Source organism: Oncorhynchus keta, unplaced genomic scaffold, assembly GCF_023373465.1.
Source record: "Oncorhynchus keta strain PuntledgeMale-10-30-2019 unplaced genomic scaffold, Oket_V2 Un_contig_27061_pilon_pilon, whole genome shotgun sequence".
NCBI lineage: Eukaryota > Metazoa > Chordata > Actinopteri > Salmoniformes > Salmonidae > Oncorhynchus > Oncorhynchus keta.
Window position 1 is genome coordinate 1 of NW_026285316.1, and position 6,216 is coordinate 6,216.

The 6,216-nt window shown below is 45.4% G+C and overlaps 2 long non-coding RNA genes across 63 annotated transcripts; one reads left to right on the plus strand and one right to left on the minus strand.

Annotated features, from left to right (window-relative positions):
• The first annotated feature begins 84 nt into the window (after positions 1-84).
• On the plus strand, positions 85-3,661 carry LOC127922772 (uncharacterized). 50 transcript variants are annotated; one of them, XR_008112226.1, is made up of 11 exons: positions 85-387; positions 507-583; positions 707-974; positions 1,094-1,175; positions 1,217-1,380; positions 1,463-1,821; positions 2,331-2,576; positions 2,657-2,738; positions 2,813-2,853; positions 3,140-3,376; positions 3,529-3,661. It is a non-coding gene; the product is annotated as an uncharacterized LOC127922772 (long non-coding RNA). The 50 variants fall into 50 exon arrangements; XR_008112229.1 differs by having other exon boundaries at positions 2,413-2,617; XR_008112225.1 differs by lacking the exon at positions 2,657-2,738 and having other exon boundaries at positions 1,463-1,626; positions 1,740-1,862; positions 2,167-2,453.
• Positions 3,464-6,198, minus strand: LOC118381901 (uncharacterized). Of its 13 annotated transcripts, none has more exons than XR_008112258.1 (6): positions 6,122-6,198; positions 5,883-5,962; positions 5,684-5,803; positions 5,355-5,604; positions 4,778-4,844; positions 3,464-4,594 (listed from the first exon to the last, which is right to left on the minus strand). It is a non-coding gene; the product is annotated as an uncharacterized LOC118381901 (long non-coding RNA). The 13 variants fall into 13 exon arrangements; XR_008112248.1 differs by having other exon boundaries at positions 5,355-5,644; XR_008112251.1 differs by having other exon boundaries at positions 5,684-5,843.
• Positions 6,199-6,216: the final 18 nt, after the last annotated feature.

The following is a 6,216-nucleotide window of genomic DNA, read 5'->3' on the forward strand; positions in this document are numbered from 1 at the left end:
GAGGAGACGACAAAACGTACGTAGTCTGGCTGTTAAGGTGAGAGGAGACGACAACACGTACGTAGTCTGGTTGTTGAGGTGAGAGGAGACGACAACACGTACGTAGTCTGGTTGTTGAGGAGACGACAACACGTACGTAGTCTGGTTGTTGAGGAGACGACAACACGTACGTAGTCTGGTTGTTAAGGTGAGAGGAGACGACAACACGTACGTAGTCTGGTTGTTAAGGTGAGAGGAGACGACAACACGTACGTAGTCTGGTTGGTGAGAGGAGACGACAACATGTACGTAGTCTGGTTGTTGAGGTGAGAGGAGACGACAACATGTACGTAGTCTGGTTGTTGAGGTGAGAGGAGACGACAACACGTACGTAGTCTGGTTGTTGAGGTGAGAGGAGACGACAACACGTACGTAGTCTGGTTGTTAAGGTGAGAGGAGACGACAACACGTACATAGTCTGGTTGTTGAGAGGGAGACGACAACACGTACGTAGTCTGGTTGTTGAGAGGAGACGACAACACGTACGTAGTCTGGTTGTTAAGGTGAGAGGAGACGACAACACGTACGTAGTCTGGTTGTTAAGGTGAGAGGAGACGACAACATGTACGTAGTCTGGTTGTTGAGGCGAGAGGAGACGACAACACGTACGTAGTCTGGTTGTTAAGGTGAGAGGAGACGACAACACGTACGTAGCCTGGTTGTTAAGGTGAGAGGAGACGACAACACGTACGTAGTCTGGTTGTTAAGGTGAGAGGAGACGACAACACGTACGTAGTCTGGTTGTTAAGGTGAGAGGAGACGACAACACGTACGTAGTTTGGTTGTTGAGAGGAGACGACAACACGTACGTAGTCTGGTTGTTGAGGAGACGACAACACGTACGTAGTCTGGTTGTTGAGGAGACGACAACACGTACGTAGTCTGGTTGTTAAGGTGAGAGGAGACGACAACACGTACGTAGTCTGGTTGTTAAGGTGAGAGGAGAACGACAACACGTACGTAGTCTGGTTGTTAAGGTGAGAGGAGACGACAACACGTACGTAGTTTGGTTGTTGAGAGGACACGACAACACGTACGTAGTCTGGCTGTTAAGGTGAGAGGAGACGACAACACGTACGTAGTCTGGTTGTTGAGGTGAGAGGAGACGACAACACGTACGTAGTCTGGTTGTTAAGGTGAGAGGAGACGACAACACGTACGTAGTCTGGTTGTTGAGGTGAGAGGAGACGACAACACGTACGTAGTCTGGTTGTTGAGGTGAGAGGAGACGACAACACGTACGTAGTCTGGTTGTTAAGGTGAGAGGAGACGACAACACGTACGTAGTCTGGTTGTTAAGGTGAGAGGAGACGACAACACGTACGTAGTCTGGTTGTTAAGGTGAGAGGAGACGACAACACGTACGTAGTCTGGTTGTTGAGGTGAGAGGAGACGACAACACGTACGTAGTCTGGTTGTTGAGGTGAGAGGAGACGACAACACGTACGTAGTCTGGTTGTTGAGGTGAGAGGAGACGACAACACGTACGTAGTCTGGTTGTTAAGGTGAGAGGAGACGACAACACGTACGTAGTCTGGTTGTTAAGGTGAGAGGAGACGACAACACGTACGTAGTCTGGTTGTTAAGGTGAGAGGAGACGACAACACGTACGTAGTCTGGTTGTTGAGAGGAGACGACAACACGTACGTAGTTTGGTTGTTGAGAGGAGACGACAACACGTACGTAGTCTGGTTGTTAAGGTGAGAGGAGACGACAACACGTACGTAGTCTGGTTGTTGAGGTGAGAGGAGACGACAACACGTACGTAGTCTGGTTGTTGAGGTGAGAGGAGACGACAACACGTACGTAGTCTGGTTGTTAAGGTGAGAGGAGACGACAACACGTACGTAGTTTGGTTGTTGAGAGGGAGACGACAACACGTACGTAGTCTGGTTGTTGGAGAGGAGACGACAACACGTACGTAGTCTGGTTGTTAAGGTGAGAGGAGACGACAACACGTACGTAGTCTGGTTGTTAAGGTGAGAGGAGACGACAACACGTACGTAGTCCAACTTGTAAGTCGCTTCTGGATAAGAGCGTCTGCTAAATGACTTAAATGTAAATGTAAATGTAGTCTGGCTGTTAAGGTGAGAGGAGACGACAACACGTACGTAGTCTGGTTGTTAGGTGAGAGGAGACGACAACACGTACGTAGTCTGGTTGTTAAGGTGAGAGGAGACGACAACACGTACGTAGTCTGGTTGTTAAGGTGAGAGGAGACGACAACACGTACGTAGTCTGGTTGTTAAGGTGAGAGGAGACGACAACACGTACGTAGTCTGGTTGTTAAGGTGAGAGGAGACGACAACACGTACGTAGTCTGGTTGTTAAGGTGAGAGGAGACGACAACACGTACGTAGTCTGGTTGTTAAGGTGAGAGGAGACGACAACACGTACGTAGTCTGGTTGTTAAGGTGAGAGGAGACGACAACACGTACGTAGTCTGGTTGTTAAGGTGAGAGGAGACGACAACACGTACGTAGTCTGGTTGTTAAGGTGAGAGGAGACGACAACACGTACGTAGTCTGGTTGTTAAGGTGAGAGGAGACGACAACACGTACGTAGTCTGGTTGTTAAGGTGAGAGGAGCGACAACACGTCGTAGTCTGGTTGTTAAGGTGAGAGGAGACGACAACACGTACGTAGTCTGGTTGTTAAGGTGAGAGGAGACGACAACACGTACGTAGTCTGGTTGTTAAGGTGAGAGGAGACGACAAACGTACGTAGTCTGGTTGTTGAGGAGACGACAACACGTACGTAGTCTGGTTGTTAAGGTGAGAGGAGACGACAAAACGTACGTAGTCTGGTTGTTAAGGTGAGAGGAACGACAACACGTACGTAGTCTGGTTGTTAAGGTGAGAGGAGACGACAACACGTACGTAGTCTGGTTGTTAAGGTGAGAGGAGACGACAACACGTACGTAGTCTGGTTGTTAAGGTGAGAGGAGACGACAACACGTACGTAGTCTGGTTGTTAAGGTGAGAGGAGACGACAACACGTACGTAGTCTGGTTGTTAAGGTGAGAGGAGACGACAACACGTACGTAGTCTGGTTGTTAAGGTGAGAGGAGACGACAACACGTACGTAGTCTGGTTGTTAAGGTGAGAGGAGACGACAACACGTACGTAGTCTGGTTGTTAAGGTGAGAGGAGACGACAACACGTACGTAGTCTGGTTGTTAAGGTGAGAGGAGACGACAACACGTACGTAGTCTGGTTGTTAAGGTGAGAGGAGACGACAACACGTACGTAGTCTGGTTGTTAAGGTGAGAGGAGACGACAACACGTACGTAGTCTGGTTGTTAAGGTGAGAGGAGACGACAACACGTACGTAGTTTGGTTGTTGAGTGGAGACAACACGTACGTAGTCTGGTTGTTAAGGTGAGAGGAGACGACAACACGTACGTAGTCTGGTTGTTAAGGTGAGAGGAGACGACAACACGTACGTAGTCTGGTTGTTAAGGTGAGAGGAGACGACAACACGTACGTAGTCTGGTTGTTAAGGTGAGAGGAGATGAGACAACATGCAGGACTGGTACACAGGTACCACATGACAGCTGTTAGAATGAAAAGTGAGCAGCATAGTTCTCTATTGGTCAGAACTCCAACTTAAAAAGATCTGTGAGATTAACCTGACCAGTTAGGATTAAACCCATACTAGTGTTTCCGTGGCAGCATGACACATGCGTATATAGTTTCAATCTGTGCCAACTAAGATCAGCTGTGTAACCACTTGTCAATTTTACGTAGTAATAACAAGAGTTTCTATGGTATATTGATACATTTTCACATATACGCTTACTGTCCTTTTAAAAGATGCTATTTATTGTATGTCTTTGTGGTTGTGTTATAATATTGTGCTAGTTTATAAAGTACATAGCTCTAACTGCTAGCATCGTACGAACTCTACTGATCTCACAAGCTTACTTTCTGTTTTGCTACAAAAAAAAAATGTTTCCTCTACCGTGTAGCTCGCCAGATCGGGCTGATTTGTTACGAGACTAATCTAATCTAATCTAATTGCTAAATGGTGTCATATTTGCTGTAGCATTTCTGCTTCCCTCGTCAGACACACTTGAAAATGGCTCTCCTACTCAATAAGATCCGTGATCTGGTTTCTGTGTTCACCGTGGCCAGCTGAGGACTTTTCACACTCCAGCCCAGTGGATTTTTGGGGTTGGATTATCAGGACAGTGTAAAAAGGGGTACTGGTGATCTCGTGTCTCTGTACAGCTGGTATCTCTTGTCTTTCTAAGCCCAGGGTCGTGTTCAGTAGGCATGAAAACGGAAGAAAGCGTCCCTAAACGGGTGGTAATATCTTGAACTTGTCCAATACGAAGCGCTTGCAAAAACAAAACAAAAAAAAAACGGTCTGTCAAGCACAACGTTTCTTTTTTTAGTTGCTACGGTGTGCCCTAATGAACATGACCCAGGGCTAACGGTGATGTCTCCTCTTGTCTGTCCTCTATCCCTGGTCTGTGTCTGTGAGGTAGAAGCCCAGCTTGGCCACAGTCATCTCCCTCCGTAGACGCGTCACTTCCCAGAACATCTGTTCCGCTGGGGGTCAGGGGTCAAATACATTAGGGTTTCATTAGTTGAAAGGGTTTCAGAACACCAGACAGATTTGCTGTCTACATTGACAAAAGAGGAATGTAAATGCCAGGAGAGAGCACTGTTAAAAATGGGTCCCATTGTTGACCTCAGTGTTTATCTGTTAAAGAGGAAGGACGTCACACTTACCATCATGTCTGACCAGGCCCTGCTGTATGTAGCGGATATAGGTGAAGAAATCACACACCGCTGTTATCTGGAGGGGTTGGGAATGAGAAACGGGTTTCACAATTTCAAAATAAAAGTTCTGCAATGATAAACGGGTTTCACAATTTCAAAATAAAAGTTCTGCAATGATAAACGGGTTTCACAATTTCAAAATAAAAGTTCTGCAATGATAAACGGGTTTCACAATTTCAAAATAAAAGTTCTGCAATGATAAACGGGTTTCACAATTTCAAAATAAAAGTTCTGCAATGATAAACGGGTTTCACAATTTCAAAATAAAAGTTCTGCAATGATAAACGGGTTTCACAATTTCAAAATAAAAGTTCTGCAATGATAAACAGGTTTCTACAATTTCAAAATAAAAGTTCTGCAATGATAAACGGGTTTCACAATTTCAAAATAAAAGTTCTGCAATGATAAAAGTCTTTATGAACACAAAGGTAGCCATATTCATCTGAATGAATGAATGTTATGCATCAATGTTTAGAATGCATAATGTGGTTTAAATGATTAGGACACAACAAACATGGTTAGGTACCCGTGCCCTGCTAGAGGGAGAGATGTGGTAGTAACTCTCTGTCTCCAAGTTTGATGCGGTGCGTGCAGGACCGGGACACGCCGCTCAACGCACACTTCCTGTCAGAGGCAGAGAAACATAACACGACTCGCTCATTTATCTATGGAACTCTTTGGGACAGTTTTCCAGACCTCATTCATCTATAGAACTCTATGGGCCAGTTTTCCAGACTTCATTCATCTATAGAACTCTATGGGCCAGTTTTCCAGACCTCATTCATCTATAGAACTCTATGGGCCAGTTTTCCAGACCTCATTCATCTATAGAACTCTATGGGACAGTTTCAGAACCTCATTCATCTATAGAACTCTATGGGCCAGTTTTCCAGACCTCATTCATCTATAGAACTCTATGGGCCAGTTTTCCAGACCTCATTCATCTATAGAACTCTATGGGCCAGTTTTCCAGACCTCATTCATCTATAGAACTCTATGGGACAGTTTTCCAGACCTCATTCATCTATAGAACTCTATGGGACAGTTTCAGAACCTCATTCATCTATAGAACTCTATGGGCCAGTTTTCCAGACCTCATTCATCTATAGAACTCTATGGGACAGTTTTCCAGACCTCATTCATCTATAGAACTCCATGGGCCAGTTTTCCAGACCTCATTCATCTATAGAACTCTATGGGACAGTTTCCAGACCTCATTCATCTATAGAACTCTATGGGCCAGTTTTCCAAACCTCATTCATCTATAGAACTCTATGGGCCAGTTTTCCAAACCTCATTCATCTATAGAACTCTATGGGCCAGTTTTCCAGACCTCATTCATCTATAGAACTCTATGGGCCAGTTTTCCAAACCTCATTCATCTATGG